This window comes from Bidens hawaiensis, unplaced genomic scaffold (genome assembly GCF_021521415.1).
Source record: "Bidens hawaiensis isolate Kalapana, Puna unplaced genomic scaffold, B.hawaiensis_p1.1 tig00007050_1, whole genome shotgun sequence".
Classification (NCBI taxonomy): Eukaryota; Viridiplantae; Streptophyta; class Magnoliopsida; order Asterales; family Asteraceae; genus Bidens; species Bidens hawaiensis.
The window spans coordinates 94,396-115,507 of record NW_027491486.1 but is presented as its reverse complement, the minus strand read 5'-3'; the positions used below and the strand labels follow the sequence as shown (position 1 = coordinate 115,507).

Here is a 21,112-nt window from a genome sequence, read left to right as displayed (position 1 = left end):
ATTTGTGTTCATTTAAGTGTTTTCATTTAAGTTCATTTATATTTGTGTTCATTTAAGTTTGTTCATACATGTTCGTTTATCTTTATTAAGTTATGTTAGTTTAGATTTTAAACAAACGAACACAAATGTCCATTTTTAAATAAACGAACAAGAATATAAATATTTGTTCGATTAAGTGTCTGTGTTCTTTTAAATTTAAATAAACGAACACGAACATGCCCTTGTTCGTGTTCATTTGATTCGTTTACAGGCTTTCATTATTCATATTGATGAATACATCGGTCTCAATCTCTAGGCTCTGCCGATTTTATTTGTGTTCGTTTGCGTTCGTGAACACATTGATTTCCTTAATAAACGAACACGAACATAAAATCTCGTTTGGTAAGTGTTCGTGAACCGTTCGTGAACACATTATTTACTTAACAAACGAACATGAACAAGGCCTTGTTCGTGTTTGTTCGGTTCGTTTACAACCCTACTTAGGGTGGATGAAGAGAGAATTAGGAACTTGTGTTTGGATGTTAGGGTTTTATAATGTCCTATACTATATAACCACTAATTAGGTTAAACTAATCTTAATTAGTTAAAACCCAATGGGTCATTAAGTCCATCTCTAACTACAAAGCCCACTCCATATTATTTTGTCTCATTAAAGTGTCCATCCCGGTTAACTAACTTAAGCGGGTGATTTGTTCGTTACCTTACGGTGTAACTCTTACGAGTCATAACCCGGTTGGCCACATTGACTTACCCGAACCGGTCCATAAATCCAATAGTACTTCGCCTGAATAGTAGTTTTGGGTAACCGGTTATTGAATATGCAGCATCCAATCCATCATGGAACTTGTTTATGCTTTTATGAGAACGAGACTATCTCTGTTGTTGAATTCGCGTCCACCTTCATAACTATGTGACGGTGGAACCCTAGCCGCCGTCGCCTCTACCTATTCTGCAGCCACCATGGCGTTCATGAACCGGCCACCACTGTCGCTATATCGCAGCGTCTCTCTGTCACGATACCTCCCCCCCCCTTTCTCTCTCTCTCTTTCCTTTCTCTGCGTCTCTCCTTTCTTTCTATGAATTTGATAACTATTCATTCTTTTATCTGTTTGTTTTAATTGAAACTGATGAGAAATATGGAATCAGTTCTTTGTTTGTGAAAGGGAAACGAGAAAGGGTAAAATGGTCAATTTGTTATTTCTTTGTAATAAAATAAATTAAAATAGGTATATATGATACTTTTAGCTTTAACAAAGGGGATATATGTAAATTATGGTTTAAGGTTCGGTATATATGTAATATCTGAACTTAGTAAGGGATATATGTAAATGCCCCTATTTTTTAGGAAGGAGCATTTGTCTTTTTTATTTATTTAGGAAGGTGTTACCTTGTCAATTATATGTTTCTTTATTTAGGAAGGTGTTGGTAACTCAGTTAACGTTCTGAGTTTTCATTTAGGAAGGGTTATCAGGAATTATGCGTTTAAATCGGTAACTCTGTTAAAATTCTGACTTTTCATTTAGGAAGGGGCATTCGTCTTTTCATCGTTTAGGAAGGGGCGTTTATTTATTTTCTTACATGGGTTTCTCTCACTTTCTCTTACATGGGTTCGTTTATTTTCTTACATTGGCTTCTCTCATTTTATCTAGATAACCCACACCACCATGCTTGTACCATCGCCCCCTCCACCAGCGTGGCAGCGCCATCGCCACGTTAACAATTATATATTATCGGGTTTTAACCACTGCTTGTATCACCGCCCCTCCACCAGCACCATGTAAAGAATTATATATTATCGAGTAAACGGATATATTACCAAATCTCATATCCGTCTCAAGTCCGTGGAAAATTTTGAAAGTAATTTCATACTCTGATCGTCCCATATGTTTCGTGTTCAGGTATTACTATCAGGTTTGGGTTGACGTACTCTTCTAATCCTAGTTATCACCGCTTACATTATGCACAGTTCGGTTTGGGTTGGTTTTGAGTTAAAACCAAATCAAAAACTGAAACTTTGGGTTTTGGATTTTTGAAATCGTTCGGTTTTGGTTTTTTAGGTTTTCATTTTGGTTTCAGTTGTTTTAGGCTTTGCCATTTAATCTTGAAACTTTTAGGGCGAAGAAAAAGTTGGCCGAAAAATACAATCAATCAATCAATCAATCATGCCCAGTAAAATCCCACCGACAGCAAAGCTATAAGTAGGGTCTGGGGAGGTTGGGATGTAGGCACACCGTACCTCTATCCAAAGGAATAAAGAGGTGGCTTCCAGAGAGACCCTCGGCTCTAAGTACATGTGTATGAAGCAAAATAAAGGAAAATAAAGCAAAATAAAGGAAATCAAAGTTTAACAGTTATATAAAAACTACTATTAATTATAATAATATTAATAATAAGATCACAGTTTAACAGCTATATGAACCAAATGTATTTTTGGCCGAAAAATACATTTGGGCAAAAAATATTTGAGTTACATATTTATTAAATTTTTATAAATTAATTAACATAAAAAATATAAGCATATATATCTAGAAATTCGATTCGGTTTTTTCAATTTTTATTACATACAAAACCAAAACCAAACCATAAGTTCGATTTTTTTTCTTTTTCTTTTTTGGAAGGCAATCTTATATAAAAAAAACAAAAACTCTCTTGTTAGAGAACCACTAACCCCGAGGAAAACATTCAGTTACATAAAGAGAATGGGATTTTTCAACCATTTTGCCCAATCAAACTTGCATTTACTATTACAACTAGAACACCAAAAAAAAAAAAGAAAAAGACGTGGAAATAATGGAATCAAGAAGAAAATCATTGTTCATGCCACGACTCCCAAATATAGCTTCGTTATGCCTTTTCCAAATCAAGCCGAAATAATGATAGCTTCGATTTTTATCTCAAGAAATGATTAGAATATAACCAATGCAAAATGGATTGTGGACTTTTTGAATCTGGAAACGATATATTGAGCCATCTCTCAATTCCACACCAAATTGATTAGTGACATTGTAATCGCCAAAAACGTTATCCACGGTCTCAACCACCAAGGAGCATAACAGACATAAAATAGATGGGATATCAAAACCTCTCTTGCTTAAATTTAATCTCGTTGGATGTCGATCCAGAAAAAGCCTCCGTTTTAGGGATCATCAAGTCCCACCTAGTAAGTGAGTAGCATCTGGTAAATGGACCTGGTCAATGACTTTCCTCACTCCATTAACCGGAAACTCAATAACTTTCCTCACTCCATTAACCGGAAACTCATCTCTGTAATCGCATACCCATTCCCATTGTCTTCCGAGTCAGTAACCTGGAATACTCCCAAAACCCCATATAACTTATCTAACTGCAAAGCTTCCGCCCCTCCCCTAAGAAGCCGTCTCCAATCCCAAACGAAAAATGAGTTGTGTAGTCGATCGCTAATTAAAGCCTCCTTCTGTTTTTTTAAACAGAATAAGCTCTTCCAAAACAAAGAATTTTTCCCATTACCCACTTTTTTCTCATCAATGACTATGGAGCAGCATTCTTATCATGCAATTTGTTAACTACACGACTAATGTGAGCCCAAACTATTTTCCTAATGCCTTTGTAATTGACCCTATCCACCACCCCAGAGATAATGAGTCTTTCCCCGTAAATGTTTTTTTATGACCCGAACCCACAAAGAATCTGGGTTCGAGACAAACCTCCACCGCCACTTGTACAGAAGAGCCCGGTTAAGACTCGACAAACTTCCTATTCCAAATCTCCCTTAGATTGTCAACTAAAACATGCTCCCATTTAACCTAGAGGATTTTCCTGACCTCATCAGTTCCTCCCAAAAAAAAAAAAGATCTTGCTCTCATAGCCTCAAGATGCTTAATAATCGTTACTAGGAGATGAAACAAAGAAAAATAATAATTACCAATCGCTTTGAGAACCGAATAGGTAAAGACTAAACTTCCACCAATGGATAACATATTAGCTTTCCATTTTGTAAGGCTATTCGAAAACTTCTGCAAAACTGGATTCCATCCCTCAAGAGAATTTATCTTAGCTCCAAGTGGAAGAAAAAGATAAATAAAAGAAATCTTCTCACTTTTACATCCAACCATATTGGCAAACCGAAAAACTTCAGAATGATCCACTCCAACCCCAATCAAAATTGATTTATGAAATTGAGTTTAAGGCCAGACGACAGATAAAAATAGTTAAGAACTGTTATTTTATATTTTATAAATTGACAGTCGACCATTTTCCCAATAAAATAACGTCATCCGCGTAAAAAAGATGATACTAAAAACATTTCCACTTCCCGCTCTAACTCTCAAGTATAAACCAGCCCGAAAACTGTTTTCAATGGCCACATGAAGCCCCTTGATAGCTATGATAAAAAGATAGGAAGAAAGAGGATCTCCTTGTCTGAGACCTCTCTCCAATTGGAATTCCATAGAAGGACTACCATTAACCAAAGTAGACACCTTGGCCGAAACCAAACATCCCTTATTCCGTGACATCCATTTATCTCCAACCCGAGAAAAGAAATGATCGGGAATAAACAATTCCAACTCAATGAATCATATGCCTTCTCGAAATCAAGTTTTAATATCATCTTATTACTCGATTTACCACAATAATCGATAACCTCATTAATCATCAAAGGACCATCAAGGATCACTCTTCCTTTTAAAAATGCAGATTGTTCAGGACTAATTAGTGAAACAGTAACTCAAGAAAGCCTGGCTAGAAGTTTAGCAATAATCTTGTATTGTAAGTTAATCAGACTCATTGGTCTACAATCTGACATGCACAAAGGAGAACTCACATTTGGAATAAGAGAAACAAAAGATGAATCGCGCCCAACAAGAATTTTACCCAACTTGTAAAAATATTCAACCAACTTCAAAATGTCACTTTTCAAAGTCTCCCAATATGCTTTAACAAAACCAAACGTAAACCCATCTGACTTGGAGATTTATTGCTACCATAATCCCACACCGTCTGTTTAAATCTCTTCTATTGAAAATTCCGTCTCCAAGAACAAACAATCTGACTCAGACAGGCTTTTAAAAAGAAGAACTTCTGACAATCGGATTAATGTATATGCACCTCAGGAGGATAGAGCCAAAAAAAAGAGTTGTGCAGCCTATTTTAGCTTTCATGCATCTTAATCCGAGATATTATTTATTGATGGGCGATTTCAATGCAGTTCGTTTTGAGTATGAAAGACTGGGTTTGGTTTTTTCTATTTATTTAGCAAGGTATTTTAATGAATTCATCAACGAAGCAGATTTGGTGGACATTCCTTTGGGTGGATATAATTTTACTAGAATGGACCCTTCTTGTAAAAAACTAAGTAAATTAGAAAAGTTTCTAGTGTCTGAAGACTTGGTTAATAGTATCCCAAATTTAGAAGCTGAAGTATTACAAACGAATATCTCCGATCATAGGCCTATTTTTTGTTTGAAAACCAAATTATCCCATATGGAAATAATGAAAAACATAAAACCAAACCGTCGGTTTTTGTTTCGGTTCAGTTTATTTTTGTTTGAATTTTTCTATATTTTGGTTTCGGATCGGTTTTTTTTTGTTTCTTGCACACCCCTAGCTTACGGTATCATTGGAAACCTTAGTCTTCGCTCACAACAGGCGCTAGATTTTCGGCTACTTGCACACCCCTAGCTTACAATATCATTGGAAACCTTAGTCTTCACTCACAATTGGAACTAGAAACACCTGTTACGAATTTCAAGTATTCCTATCAAGTTTGTCAGGTTTGGATTGGTAAGCTCTCCTCTTTCCTCTACGTTCGGGTGTTCATACCTCAAACTCAACTTGAGTTTTGTTTATTGGCGTTTTCTTTTGTGGGGTTATGACCGAGGCCCGATTTTAGCCGTGCCCTTTTAGCGATTCCATTTTCGCCCAGATGGGTTGGCGGGTCCAAGGGGATCTCAAGGTTGGTGGGACATATTAACAAGCTCACCTATGTTCAGATGAACGGAAATGGGCTATGTGGGGTGCTATATCCGTAGATTGGGAGCTTTTAGGTGCGGTGGCTGACGCTTTGAAGGTGGAAAATCAATGGTTGTGCGGGGAGTGCATGCCTTTCCATGCGCTCAGTCGGGTTTGCCACCATGTTGACAAGGTTATAAAGTTAAAGGTGGATACGGGAGGGGTGGAAGACTTCCTTGTCGGAATCCCTAAACCATAGCTTGCAATTGATGTAGTTGCTACGGGTGAGATTATTATGGATGTGGCCATCCTTGATCGTATTTTCACCCTTCCATTAAAGATGGTTAAAAGCATCCTTTATAGCTGTCTTATGGCATTCTCCAGGGCCTTAACTGTTGCTTTATGTAAGGTGGCGTTAATGCCGGAGCCTGTTGAGGCATGGGTTAGACTTTTGATATTACCGCGTTGCATATTACAGATTTTCAGGCCTTCTAGCCGACAAGAACGTAGGTCAGGGAATAGGAAGTCCTTGCAATGCCTGTCTATACGGCGGGCCTTGGCAGCTTAGGGGGATGAAAGTGGTTGTGTTGAACAAATCTCGTCGCTCTTTAGCCAACCAATGGATATGAGCTCGCGGCTCGATGAGGCCTCCTTTGAGGGTGATTATTCTAGGGAGGGCCTCAATGTCAAGCAGTCTATTCGGGAAGTTGTAGATGGGAACTTCATGGCTGTGATTAACGTTTTGTGCTCTTCGGGTGTCACTCTCTTGGTGATGCTACTATGAAAGCATTGGTGGATAAGCATCCCATCTTGCCCCCGCCGACCTAGCCCGTGGCCTTACTCTCGAGCCCCCTTTGGTTGTGGGCATCGAAAGTATTCTTGGGTGTATTAAATCTTTCCCCAAAGGGACTTCTTGTGGGAGAGATGGCTGAGGGCCCAACATATCATCGATGTTCTATGTGGGGAAGGATCAAAGATTGTTGTGCAATTGATTAAGGCTATTACGGACGTGGTTAATTTGTGGTTGAGGGAGATGCCCCGGTTCTTTGGCAGAGTTTGTGGCTTCTGCTCCTTTAACCTCGTCACTTAAGCCCGACAATGGGGTTAGGCCCATTGCCGTAGGCGCGATTTGGAGAAGGCTTGCAACTAAGTTGGCTATGAGGAGTGTTGGGAAAGAGATGGCAAAATACCTTGGTGATTTTCAGTTTGGGGTGGGGATCTCGAGCAGGACGGAGGCGGTGCTTCATAGTGCAAATACGTTTCTAAATATGTTCCATTCTGATGGGTCGCTAGCCTTTCTTACAGTCGATTTTTCTAATGCCTTCAATCTGGTGGATAGGACGACCCTCCTGCAGGAGGTTCGTGCCAGATGCTCTCTATTTCCCGATGGGATAATTTTCTATATGGGCAACCGGCTAGGTTATATGTAGGAAACGATTGTATTTCATCAACTACTGGGGATCATTTGGGACCCTCCCCCCCCCCCCCCCTATTTGTGTTAGATTTACACCCCTTCATTCATCAGGTATAAGATTGTTGCAAGCTACTTTTTCATGCATGGTACTTAGATGATGGCACAATTATAGGAGATGTCATTGAAGTGGCTAAAGCTTTAGATATTATTAAGTCTGAGGGGCCATGTTTGGGGCTTAAGCTCAATATAAAAATAAACTAAAGTTTTTTGCCCTTCTTGCAATGGGGTAAAGACAAAAATAGGTTATTTCCTAGCAGGATTAGGAGGCCGAAGCTGTGTGTGAAACTCCTTGAGGGTGCGGTTAGCCGGGATGCGTATTTTATCAGTAGCTTGGCCATTAATAGAGCTTTAAACGCAATGGACCTAATGAGATGTCTTACTCATTTGCGTGACCCTCAAGGGTGAGCTCCTCTTGCTTCGCTCTTGTATGGGGGTTGCTAAATTGTTATTTGGTCTATGAACATGCCAGCCTATGTTTGTTAAGGATGCCGTCTCTATGTTTTGGCAATGGGCTCCAAGAGGCGATTGAGGATATTGTGGTATGTGGGGGGGGGGTCCATTTTTCGGGGATTTTCATGGATACTAGCATGTTTCCGAATCCATTTTGGGGGCTTTGGTTTATCAGCTGAGGATGTTTCCACATATGCTTTCGTAGCATTTAGGGCACAATCTTGGAAGTTACAGGACCACATTTTATGAGATTGTGGGATTGATGGGTTGGATTCGGATTATGGGTGTGCATTGGATTGTTTGCATAGTTCCCTTCCCGATCTTGATCTTGGCGGGTTCGCTAATAAGGGCATCGCCCCCTAAAGCCCAACATGCTTTGGCGAGTGCCTTTTATAGTAAAATCATCCAAAGTTTGGGAGAGAAGTTTAACTTATCAACTCGCTAGAGAGCTGTGTTAGAATGCCTTTTGGCTCCCCATGCTCAAGATTTCTTGATCGTTATCCCTATCGAAGGGTTAGTGCAGCACATGTCATCAGCGGAGTACCGGGCCATTCTTAGATATCGTTTAATGATCCCACTGTTCCCAGTTGATTAGCCATGCCTGGTTTGCCGTAAAGTTTGCTTGGATGATTTTGGTGAACATGTCGCTCATTGCAAGGAGCTTCCGAGGTTTAAATATAAACATGGTTTAGTCATATATGTCCTTTGTGATGTGTTAAAACGAGCATGGATCTCGGCGAAAAAAGAAGCTCCTGTGAATTTCCAAACAGATCCACTTGAAGGGAGGTCTACTCTCCGGCAAGCAGACGTTCTTGTGTTTGGATGGGTAGAGGGAGCACGTTTGCATAGACCTCACCGGAGTATCCCCCCTTGTCAGGCTTAGGGATATCAGGTTTGTTGTTAGGCAGACTGTGTTGAAGACGGAACCATGAAAAATTTCTAAGCATGAGAAAGCATGTGCCGAGAATCAACACGTATTTATTCCTTTTGCTTTTGATACCTTTGGATCCCTTGCCCCCGAAGCTATTACGTTTCTGAAAAGAGTTCAACGGGTCATGCATAGTAATTTATCGACGACAAAGAACTATAATTTTGTTTTCAGTAGGATCGTGTTTGGCATTCAAAAGGGAGTGGTGGCGCAACTTGTTGACCGCTTACCCACCAAAGTATTGTAATTGGATCTTTTTGTTCAATATTAATAATTTCATCAAAATTTTTTTAAAAAAAAATGCACTAAACCACATATGCAAAGCGACCTAAGCTTCATCTTACAACTTCAAACTCTCGCATGATATGCCCATAACGTAACAGATTATGTCGATCATAATTGTAAAATGCCCATGTAGAACATCGGTTAAAAGAATACTATTGTTTTCGTTTTCCAATCGTTTTCCATGTCTTAAATCCACCAGAAAGAACTTGATCTATTCTACACCAATGTGTTTTGATACACAAATTAAGTCTTAAATTTTCCCTCTTGGATCTTTGTATAGCCATGTATTCTCTATTTCTACACCAATGTGTTTTGATACACAAATTAAGTCTATCCATGAAATATTAACTTACATCTTATTTTCTTGAACACTACATATTATTGGCTAGCAGAATAATAGTGCTCCCATAAGTTTTCCCTGACTTATATCATAAAACATAGAGAAAAAGCATGTGCTTGTGTTTTCTTTCAATTTGGTTTAATCCACGAGGCTTGCAAAAGATGTAAATGTTGATTGTAAACAAAAGTGTAATAACTTTATATATATTTTTAGTGAGAAATATAGACTGGTGCTGCACCACGATTTCCATTTATATTTCCTATTCCATTTACAGTTTTACATCAATGAAACTTTCTTCATCCATTCCCAGAACCCTGAAAATCTCTCCATCTTCAGTTTTAAGCTTGCACTTTCTCGAGCCTGTGCTTGCGCTTCTGTTTCTTGTTCAACATCATGTCTTACTGCAATTTTTTTTTATGTTTCATAAGAGATTGAATTCAGAATTTTTTATGAAAATAGGTACGGTTAGGCCTGTAAACAACCCTAGTAAACACAATCACGGCTTGTTCTTGTTCTTTCATTTAACTTTAAGCAAGCAAATGAAAGAACACAAACACTTAAAAGAAGGGATTTTCTTGTTCATGTTCGCGAGCTTATGCTCAAGGGTTCACTGAACGATCAGTTCGTTTACATACCACTTACCGTTTCTTCGCAGGGATTCAGCTTGTTGCTGCTTTAGATGCTTCTGGAAGGTTTTGGCTTCCATGAACACGTTTTCGGGTCTTTCCCACCCTTGTCCAAACACGCCGTACCCTTGTTTGGGTCGTGGCATATTAAGATACTCCAACACGGCTAACTCTTCTCTTTCTACCCAATGGATACAGTCCAATGGACATGATTCAACTGCCACCTGTTACATGCAAATCTTATCTTGTGTCATATCAAATGCCCTAAAACGGGTTGTTGAAATTGATGTTTGACTATAAAAATTGTTTGGGCACCTAAGAACTTTGACTCGGGCGCATCCCGTAGTTTCATCCATTATAAATGTTTTGCTGGCATTGTGTACACACTCTCTGCAGCCTGTAACAGTTGCATGCAGCCTAATGGGTCATCTAGATAGGGCAATTTTAACTAGTTTTTGTGAAAATTTAGTTATTTTTACACCTACAGGTAGAGGTGTTAAATGGGTTGTGTTCACGGGTTGGCATGGTTTGACATGAATCTTAACATGAGATGAGCTTTCATGGGCTGAAACAAACACGACCCGTCTAACTCAAAGATTTATTTTACCTCTGTATATTAAATTTATTAGTTATAAAATTTACAGCAAAAAATAGAACGTATAAAAAATAATTACGTTTATTATAAAACCTAATGCTCATTTATGTTTTATCATTTAAATTTGAGACAAACATATTTTTATAAAAAAAAATTAAAATTTAATAAAGCAGGTTAAAATGTCAACCCATGAACTCACCAGGTCGACCCGAACATGATCATTTTGGGTAAACATGTTTGCGGGTTTGACCCACAACTGACCCAAACCCTTTTACTCTTTTAGACTAAACTCAAACCTATGAATTTCATATCAGATTTTTGTCAACAATACTCGCTTGTTATTATTTCTGATAGTATTTTTTTAGTAGATTTTAATATCTTATTTAATTATTAAAATCTAACCATTAATTTTGATCTGGTATAGTGTGATCATAGCTTAGAGTTGGAATTGAATAAAATCATCTTATGCTGTTTTACTCACATTTTCATATTTGGGTCCCATTTTTATCTTTTACTTGGGTCCCACAAAATGATAATGTTAACAAAACTTGCTTCAAATGTAACTCAAGATGTTGAGTTAGATGCTACTAAACACTACTATTATCTAAATCCAGTTAGAGGACATCTTGACCTATGCAAGCTTTCTCATCAACAAAAAGTGCTTGGGGTCGAAACGGTCCGTTCCACGAGCTGTAACCCAACTTCAGTTCATCTCCTTCGAGCCTGACTCTTACATGTCCGATTGAAGCATCATAATCGTTTCTTAAATCATCTTTCATTAGCACGGTATACGCCTCATTTAATAGAATTGTATGCTCATGACCCTAATCAAATCATGTTATGTTTTATCTCCACAGGTAAAACCAAACAAAAAATAAAGTCTAAATGCTAAACGAGCTATATAGGTCGAAAGAAATCATTTTAAGGTTCAAAAATTACTAATTAAAAAATAGTTTTTATTTGAAAAATGTGTTTTGGGTCAACGCAAATCAAGCAAACATAACCCATTTTAATACATAACAACTTTGGTTTTTCCGCAACCTGCGCAAAGCAAGCGTGTTTTACCTAATCTCAATGTTAAGTACAGGTTATGTTGGGTTTCGTAGGCCTTTTGTTTAGCCCCGATTTATTATTTGAAGTCTAAAGAGCAGACGGGTGTAGGGTGGCTAGACCGAAGCCTGGCCCGATTTAGATTTCTTGTTTAATAAGATGCAAACCCTAGACTAGTCTCTATATATATGATTGATATGTACTTGTAATCGTTGTCACTCAGTAAAAGAATACCTAGTTACCACCCGTGGACGTAGGTTAGTTTAGGCCGAACCACGTTAAATCCTCGTGTACGTTTATTGCTTTCGTGTTTGTGTTCAGTTCGTGTGTGCGTTCAATCCTAACAAGTGGTATCAAGAAGTTAGGCTTGTTACACGAAGAACACGAGAACCAACCGAGTCACCGTTAGGGTTCCGCCACCGCGCCGTCCGAATCTCGCCTCAACAGCAATCTGTTTTCGCCGCCGTTTGCTGTCGTAACCAGTAGCCGCCGTTCAAAGTCTTGCTTTCGCAGCCGCTGTTGACCGCCGTTAGGAGCCGACTAGCACAATTTTCTGACCGGCGCAGGTAGTGAAAGACTAATCGTTGATTGGAGTCTTGGAGTTCTGTATGAAAGAAACCGACCACCGTATACCGTTGCTTGTTGTTTCAAGTCACGAAGAGGAATAGGGTTAATTTTGGTTCGATTTGCAGGTGTGTCGAAGACTTTAAGTAGGAAAGGTTTTGTTTTTTTAAAGAAAGCAGAATTCTTATTCTTGTGGCAGGAGTTTTGACAGCAAGAAGTTTTGACCAAAGGAATCCCATATTCCTATACTTGTTGGGCCAGTGAACAAGGGCAGTAGCCCAATTGCTAGATAACCAATTTATTTTTCTTTTGTGTTGTTGAATACAAAGGAACGAGTTAACGGCTTATCAAGATCCTATTATTTGAAAAACCGTTGTCAAGTCAGAAGAAATTGTATAAAGAAATGGAGAACCAGTGCCAACCGTGTTTGTCAGGTTTAATCGTTTCGATTTAAAGTTTCAGTTTCTGATTTACAAGTTCGTTATTCCGTTGCGTTGAATAGGTTGATTTTTTAACAGAGTTCAGTAGAACAGCCGTTAAGTTCAGGCCCGTGCCATTGCTATGTTTGTCTCTGTTTTTATCCAGGTTTTCGTTTTAGTCATTGTAATGGCAGAAGACGGAAAGGTTTCGATACAGAAGTTTGATGGACAGAATTTTGGTTGGTGGAAGATGCAGATTGAAGCGCTACTTTGTCAGAAAGACTTGGATGTAGTGCTTCAGGATGAAAAACCAGAAAAGTTGTCAGATGAAGATTGGAAGAATTTAAACAAGAAAGCTAGGGCTTGTATTACTTTGTCGTTGTCGGAAGATGTGGGGTTTAACATCATGAAGGAAACCACAGCACGTGGTATGATGGAGGCACTATCCAACATGTATGAGAAGCCTTCAGCGGCGAATAAGGTCTATCTTATCCGAGAGCTAGTGACAACAAGAATGAAAAAGGGTGGGTCAGTTACAACGCATATCAATAATCTTAATTCGATCTTGTCCCGCTTAGTGTCAGTTGACATTAAGTTTGATGATAAAGTTCAAGGCCCGTTGTTATTATCCTCTTTACTAGACGGTTGGTCGCAAACAGTGACTGCGGTTTGTAGTTCATCTACAAAAATTACATTTGATGGGATTCGGGATCTGATTCTGGGAGAAGATTCAAGACGCAGAAGTTCAGGTGAATCATCAGGAAATATGTTAGTCATAGAAGGTAGAGGTAGGGGAAAACAACGAGGCAGTGGGAGCAGGAAGAGGAGTCAGTCTAAGACTCGTAAAGATATTGAATGCTGGAGTTGTAAAGAGAAAGGACACATCAGGAATCAGTGTCCGAATGGTAAGAAAGAGGTGAACATTACTATAATGACACAGATGACGGGGTCAGTAGTGAGGAGGCTTTGGTTTGCAGTGTTGAGATTAACGTTGATGCTTGGGTGATGGATTCTGGTGCATCGTTTCATGCCACTCACTGTAGTGAAACGATGAAGAATCTAAAGTTTGGGGATTTTGGAAAGGTTCGACTAGAGAATGATGATATTTTAGAGGTTACGGGTATGGGAGACCTTGATTTGATAACTTCAGCCGGTACTTCTTGGACTTTGAAAGACGTGAGGGTTATTCCAACTTTGAAGAAACGTTTGATTTCAGTTGGACAGTTGGATGACCAGGGGCACGATGTTAAGTTCGGGAATGGACAGTGGAAAGTAGTCAAAGGGAATCTCGTGATTGCTCGTGGCAAGAAAATGGGTTCATGAAAAGAAAATGGGTTCATTGTATATGGTCGGCATCATCGAAAGGAGTGGATCCAGTTTTGGTGAAAGACAGTTCACAGAATCTCGTGGGCAGAAGAAGGTTCGTTTTGCAAGTAACAAACCCAGAGCCAAAGTGAAGATTCAGGATGAACGAGCTAGGACGGTTAAATAAGTCAGAGAATATCGTGACAGTGGGAGCACAGGTCGTGTTTTTGTTAAAGTTCCAGGTCGACAGTGGATTAAGAAAACCAGTATTCCAGTTGTAAAAGTCTCTCCAGTGAATTACTTGCTTAATATGGAGAGTGTTTGTTCTCAGGTTATCTCAGGATCCGGTAGTTCGTTACAGTGGGAGCCGGTAGGGATAGAGAACGGGTCATGGGTAGTTTTAGCCGTAACTGATGTGTTGGAGCTCCGGGGAGCTTCAACGGGCCTTCAGGTTCATTGATGAGAAGGCGGTGGCAACTAGAGAAGTTTAATGTTTAGATTACAAAAGTATGATCAGAAGTGCAGGTGAGAGTACTCAAGGCCTCCGAGTGGGAGATTGTTGGGTTTCGTAGGCCTTTTGTTTAGGCCCGATTTATATTGAAGTCTAAAGGGCAGACGGGTGTAGGGTGGCCAGACCGAAGTCCGGCCTATTTTAGATTTCTTGTTTAATAAGATGCAAACCCTAGACTAGTCTCTATATATATGATTGATATGTACTTGTAATCGTTGTCACTCAATAAAAGAATACCTAGTTGCCACCCGTGGACGTAGGTCAGTTTAGACCGAACCACGTTAAATCCTCGAGTACGTTTATTGCTTTCATGTTTGTGTTTTGTTCGTGTGTGCATTTAATCCTAGAGGTTATTGTACTATAAAAACCATTTCTTTAAATTAAGCCCGCTACCTAGGGGTGTAAACGGGCCAAGCCACGTGTGAGCTACACAAGATCAGCTCTAAAAGTTAGATTCAAGCCAAGCTTAAGCAAGCTCAAGCCCGAGCTTAGAGATAATCTTGTTTAATAACTAAGCCTAACCTTGAGCTTCATTTATTTAGATTGAGTTGACTAGTGAGCCTAAACTAGCCTATTCTTTATGTATAAAAATTTGATGTATTTTATAAAAATTTAAATGTAAATTATATAATACTAAAAAGTATTATTATATATAAAGTTATGATTAAAATAACTAAATCAATATATAAACATTATAGTTATAAATATTTATATATAAAAAAATTATAAATGTATATAATTAATTAGTAAATAATAATTGAGCAGAGTCCAAGCTCGAAAAACTAGTCATGAGATAAGCTCGAGCTTACGAGAGCTGTCATAAGTTAAATGAGCGGCTCATCCATTTTATGTATGCAAAGCGAGAGAAAGATTCAGACCTCTTGGCCCGCGATATCCGGGTGGTATTTCTTTTGTAGTTTTCTGTATGATTCTTTGATTTCCTGAGAACTGGAGTTCAGTGAAACCTCGAGCAGGTCAAAATAATTCTGACCCGTCTTCCGGATCCGATCAGGAGTTGGCATACAACATGTGGTGGCACTAGATTTTGACTTGGGTCTATAAGTTAGCAAAGTGCTATTTAGTTTAGTTTTATGATATGATATTAATTAACGGAAATAATGGTACCTTGAGAGGGATTGTTTTGGATGGTTAAAGACTTCCGGCAACCGAAAAACTGCGAAGGCTGCCATTTCTCCGTTTTATCTGTTACTTTTGGTGGAAAATGTATATGGTTTTATGGCTTCCAAGTGTTTTGAAACATAATAGAATAGTCAACCTTAAGAAAGATATTTTGGTTTTAGATATTTTTTATGCACTTTTTTCATGCTGACGTGGATTTAATTTTGTTATTTTCATAAATTCATTGCGTAACTACAAATACAGGTCTTTGTGGATTAGATATGAATGAAGAATGATACTCCACGAGGCAAGTGCAAAATGGTTGAATTGGCAAAATGAATTTGAATGAAATCACATAAATAATATTCTCATTGTGTTTTCATAACAGGGTAATCTAATCGACTGTCGCCTACTAGTATACTAGTTGGATCAGGTAAAACCAAACTCAAGAACCCAATAACATCATAATTAATTTTTGAAAACCCACCAAAATTGAGCGATTTATCAAAATGAAAGCTAAATGATCATCTTCTAAGATCTAAGATTCCTGAATTTGTTAAGACTTGGATAACCTTCCCTTGGATCTCAACGAAAGAAAACCAATCCAACCAAAAATTTTTATATGACCTAATCTGGTCGGCCTGAACCGGGCGAAAGAAAATTATTATGCAACGATAGTCCACCAACCTAAAATTTCCAACCACCATCGAATTTTTTTGAATCCACTAGTGATACGATGCCCCCTCACAAATGTGAAGTTATGGCTTCAAATAATTACAAATACCAGGTAAAGGTTGAATTTAGGTGTTAAAATAACTGCCCATTTAAAAAAGTATACATAAAGGTTAGCATGTTCGCATTTGTTTCGAGATAATTTTTTGTATTTGTTTAGTGCATCACTATGCAATACAAAACTTTACAGAAAAGAAAGTACAACTGTATAAAATAATTGCTCTTAAATTAACGATTAAGTATTGACATAAAAATCTAACGAATTTAACTTTTGTCATAAAACACCTTGCAAGAATATTATAGAATAAACGACCCGACAAGCGAATCTAGAAAGTATTTTCAATAGCAACCCGTTTAGCTACTCCACGGTAGAGAAACTAAACTGGTTATGTATCCATCAGTTGGGGCCTAATGGTAGGATGTTTGGATTTTTTAATATAGACTCAAGTTCGATTCTCATTTGAGGCATTTTTTGTCGCACCCTAAAAGGCTAAAATTGTTAATTTAACAGCAGAAAATTTAATTACGTTAATTTAGACGGTGATAGACGTTGTTTACTGATTAGCAAAATATATTAAAACACAAGCATTTACTGGGCATTTATTTATAATATAAAATCATTGTACATGAATTTAGTACACATTTATTAAAAACACATTTTTGTCCAACCTTTTGAGTTCGAACACAACACCCGTTTTTCTCGCATTTCTTCACAAAGCTTCCATCTCAATTACCTGAAAAACACGTTTAAAATTTTGTCAACACAAAGGTTGGTGAGTTCTCAATTCATACGCTTTTGCTCCCAACATTTAACAAGAGCGACTGGTTGGCAGGCAGGGCATCACCCCGATAGATCTATCAATATTTCTACGTCCTAATCCAAGGTTACCTGGGCATTCATGCCTGTCTAATTTAACTCATCCCATTTAATACGTTTGTAAAACTAAAATACAATTCATGAAACGTGTTCTTCCCCCGAAAACATTTATAAACATTAAAAACATTTAAAAAGTGGGTATGGTGAGAAACTCACGTTTGCCAGGTATTAGTTAGTATAAAGCTTGTTAATATTTGATCGGGTGTGTCCTATTAATACGACACACGCTTTAATAATCCATTCACATTTATAATCTAAGGGCATGTTTGGTTGGAGGTAATGGAATGAAGGAGGAATGGAATGAGAGAATGAATAGAATGGACAAGAGAATCAAATAGATCATTACCATTCCTTTGTCTTGTTTGGTTAACCTATATGAATGAAATGAATTATTACTTTATGTTGTTTGATATCCAAAAAAATTGTAGGAATGAAATAGAAATAATAAAAGCACTCCTACCTTAAAATAATATTTTCTTTTCCAAAATAAATAAATAAAATGCAATGGCGACGGTGGTGTCGGTCAGGCGACATGGCCGATGGTTATGGTGGTGGCGGTGGTCAAGCGATGGTAGCATTGATAGTGATGGCGATAGTAGGATGGCGTCAAGGGTGGTGGTGGCCAAGCAGCGATAGTGGTCGTGGTGGCGATGATAGCCAGACGGAGACGGAGACGGAGACGGTGACGGTGACAATGGTTGTGGTGGTTATAGCAATGATTGTGGCGACAACGGTGGCGATGGTGGTGGCGGGGGTGGCGCTGATGGTAAGGTGGTGGTGGTGGTAATGTCGGTGTTGGTGGTGGAGATGGTAGTGGTGCTGGTTGTTGTTAAGTGGTGGTGTTGTTGAGAAAGTAGGGTGAAGGAGGAATGGAATGAAAAAAAAGAAAGGGGGTGGGAATGAATGGTTTTGATGGAACCGGATTCCATATGTAATGGATGATTCCATTTCATTGAGCAACCAAACACCACTTTTTTCATTCCCACGTAATAATCATTTCATTCATCCTGTCATTACTGCATACCAAACGCTACCTAAGTTATTCATCCAACTTAAAGTGTGCACACCAACATTTTAGTCTTTTTAAGAAAAAACGTTTATTTTCATTATTTTATTATTTTTGTGGTCAAACGACCTACCGGTGACCTTTGGTTCGGTTAAGTCCAGATTGTTAATTCTCACCCAAGCATATAATTCCTAACCCATTATAGCCCTCTATTATTATAAGTCTAACTTACTCATTTCTATGCATATAAAACATTTAGCTAAACTAGTTATGCACACGGATATTATTATTAACTGTTTAATAATAATTAAATATTATTTATTTTTATCAAATGTAAGTTTTGGTACAGTATTATTACTGAAAATATACACTTTTATTCCAAAATTTATGAACTTTATGTCTTTAAACTGTTTCTTTGGTTTTGTCGGTTTCACGTCTAACGGCGAGCCGGTTAAAGTTTGCATAATATTTTATGGTTTTAAGTATGAAAACACTTTTTGTAGTTAAAATATATATGTTTTAAAGTCTAGTTTACAAAAATATATATTTTTTTGTTTCAATAACATTTACATAAAAATGGTAATTTTTAACGTTTTTGCGTCGACTTTCGCGACACGAACCACCTAAGATTAGGTTTTACCAACTTGGCCTTATTATATTCATTATAATATGTGTTAGATATTTAAAATTTGGCTTTGCTTGCAATTTTAAAACAGTTTTTGAAACTCTTTCGGTTTTGCGTTAAAAAAGTGGTATTTTCGACCATTTAAGCAAATAGTTTACAATTTAAGTCAAGCAAATTATGTTAAACACATAACACATAAAATATGAATATTTCAAATATGCTTAGCTTATATATTTTCATATTAGATGTGTGACTTCAAAAAAATGCATTTCATCATTTAAATTGTGCATTTTTTTTGTAAATCGTAAGCATTTATTTATCACAACCATTAAGTATAAAATATCTAATCATTTATGAATTATTGTAACACTTAAACATATCATAAATATCCAGATTTCTTATAATAAAATTAAGTTTTATTTTGCAATTTTATAATATGCTAAATATATTTTTGGTATATATTTTTAAAGCTACATTACACAATCATGTATGTGTGTGTATACATATGTAATTCATGGATGACCAAATATATATTTTATGCATACTTTAAGATATAAAACTATATGTGAACTAACTTTTATAACAATCATCAACATGGATCATAATTTAAACTTAACAAACTAGGATTTCTAAGTAACTAGTTACACACATACATGTTCACGACCATATACACATGCACACACATCTTTAAAAATTTCACTTTTATATTTGATTTGGTGTGGTCTTTGTTTGTGTGATTTATTTTAGTGTATGAATAACTTATTATCAAGGCTTTAAAATAAATCATAACTTAAATAATGGTGGGTTTTTACCTTAGAGTTACGGGTGAAGATGATGGCTTCTTAGTGTGTGACTACAATTAATCTCTTAGAACTCCTTAAAGTAGCTCCAAAAGTAGTTCTAGATTAACTTTAACACTTAAACTTGGATGGCTTCTAGCATAATATCTTTAGGATGATGAAAAATTAAAGAGATAGGAAGTTGGGTGGTTTCTAATGTATGTGTTGTGACTGGTCGGGTTCCTCGGTATATCAAAACTGCCATCCTACCTTTCTAAATATAGTAACTCAAGTGATGAGTCATCGCAACACTTGTCGCATGCAGAAGGGAGGCATGCACACACATCGACACTTGGCAGCCAACATGACACTTGCCATGCTTCTTGCGACACATTCTACACACACCTGACACGTGTCTAATGAGGTGTCATGCATGCTAGGGTCGTAGGTTTAGGTGCTGACACACGACGCAGTTACTCACCACAATTACCAACACTTGGCGCTGCATATTCTACATATAATAAATTTTAACTAAGAAAATGGTCTACATGAATTCTAATAGCTTATTACTTGAATCCGATATTAAATTCCCTACAACACTAACAAAAGCTGTCAAGTTTTGGTGAATGTTGGATTTGGTGCTCTTATAGTGTGCTATACATCCTATGCGCTTACTTTCTAGGTTTCGCGAACCGGAGCCTTTAAAAAAAATAAGTTATGACCTATTATTTATATTTTCATTAATAATATATTATTTTGGGTCATTCCTATTTATTTAATTAATTTTGAACTTTTAATTTTTATCCGGGTCGTCATAGTGTTCGTTTCGTGCAGTGTCTGCTACGCGGCAAAGTTTAATGCAATCAAATATAGCTTATATATTTTTGGAGTTTTTGGACTAACATAACATTAGTTTAGTAAACATAATATTTTATTATTCATAATTTTTATTATATTAGTAACAGATTAGGCCTAAAATAGTCGGGTGCCACATTCTCCCTTCCTTTTAGAAATTTCGTCCTGAAATTTAGGAGGTAGAACTTGTGTTTAATTCTATAGGGAAGAGATGAGAATATTTTATTTTCATCTGATCTCGTAATTCCCATGTATCGTCGGGCCATGACTCTAATCCAACCTGCCTTTGACTAACTCGATTTTGTTTCGCCTGGGTTACTGGATTTCCAATCCATGATTTCAGCATGTTTCACAATATATCGAAGCTTTTTGTCTATGGGGACTTCATTAGATGGAATGATCAGTGATTTGTCAGATATATATTTCTTTAGATTAGACACGTGGAATACGTCAAATATTTTACTAATTACTACAGATAATTCAAACTTGCATGCTACCATCTCTCGATTGGCGATTTTGAAAGGTCTAATACAATGAAAACTCGACTTTACTCAACTTCGCCTAGCAATGTGATGATCTACGGATTTTATTTTCATATAAGGCTCCTAACTATGGGACCCCAATACTAGAAGATAATTGTTTTG

The 21,112-nt window shown here is 37.3% G+C and overlaps 1 long non-coding RNA gene across 1 annotated transcript; it reads right to left on the bottom strand.

The window, feature by feature from the left end:
* Positions 1 to 10,350: 10,350 nt before the first annotated feature.
* Positions 10,351 to 15,628, bottom strand: LOC143634483 (uncharacterized). Its single transcript, XR_013153862.1, has 4 exons — positions 15,601 to 15,628; positions 15,354 to 15,531; positions 11,258 to 11,450; positions 10,351 to 10,428 (listed from the first exon to the last, which is right to left on the bottom strand). It is a non-coding gene; the product is annotated as an uncharacterized LOC143634483 (long non-coding RNA).
* Between the last annotated feature and the right edge of the window lie 5,484 nt (positions 15,629 to 21,112).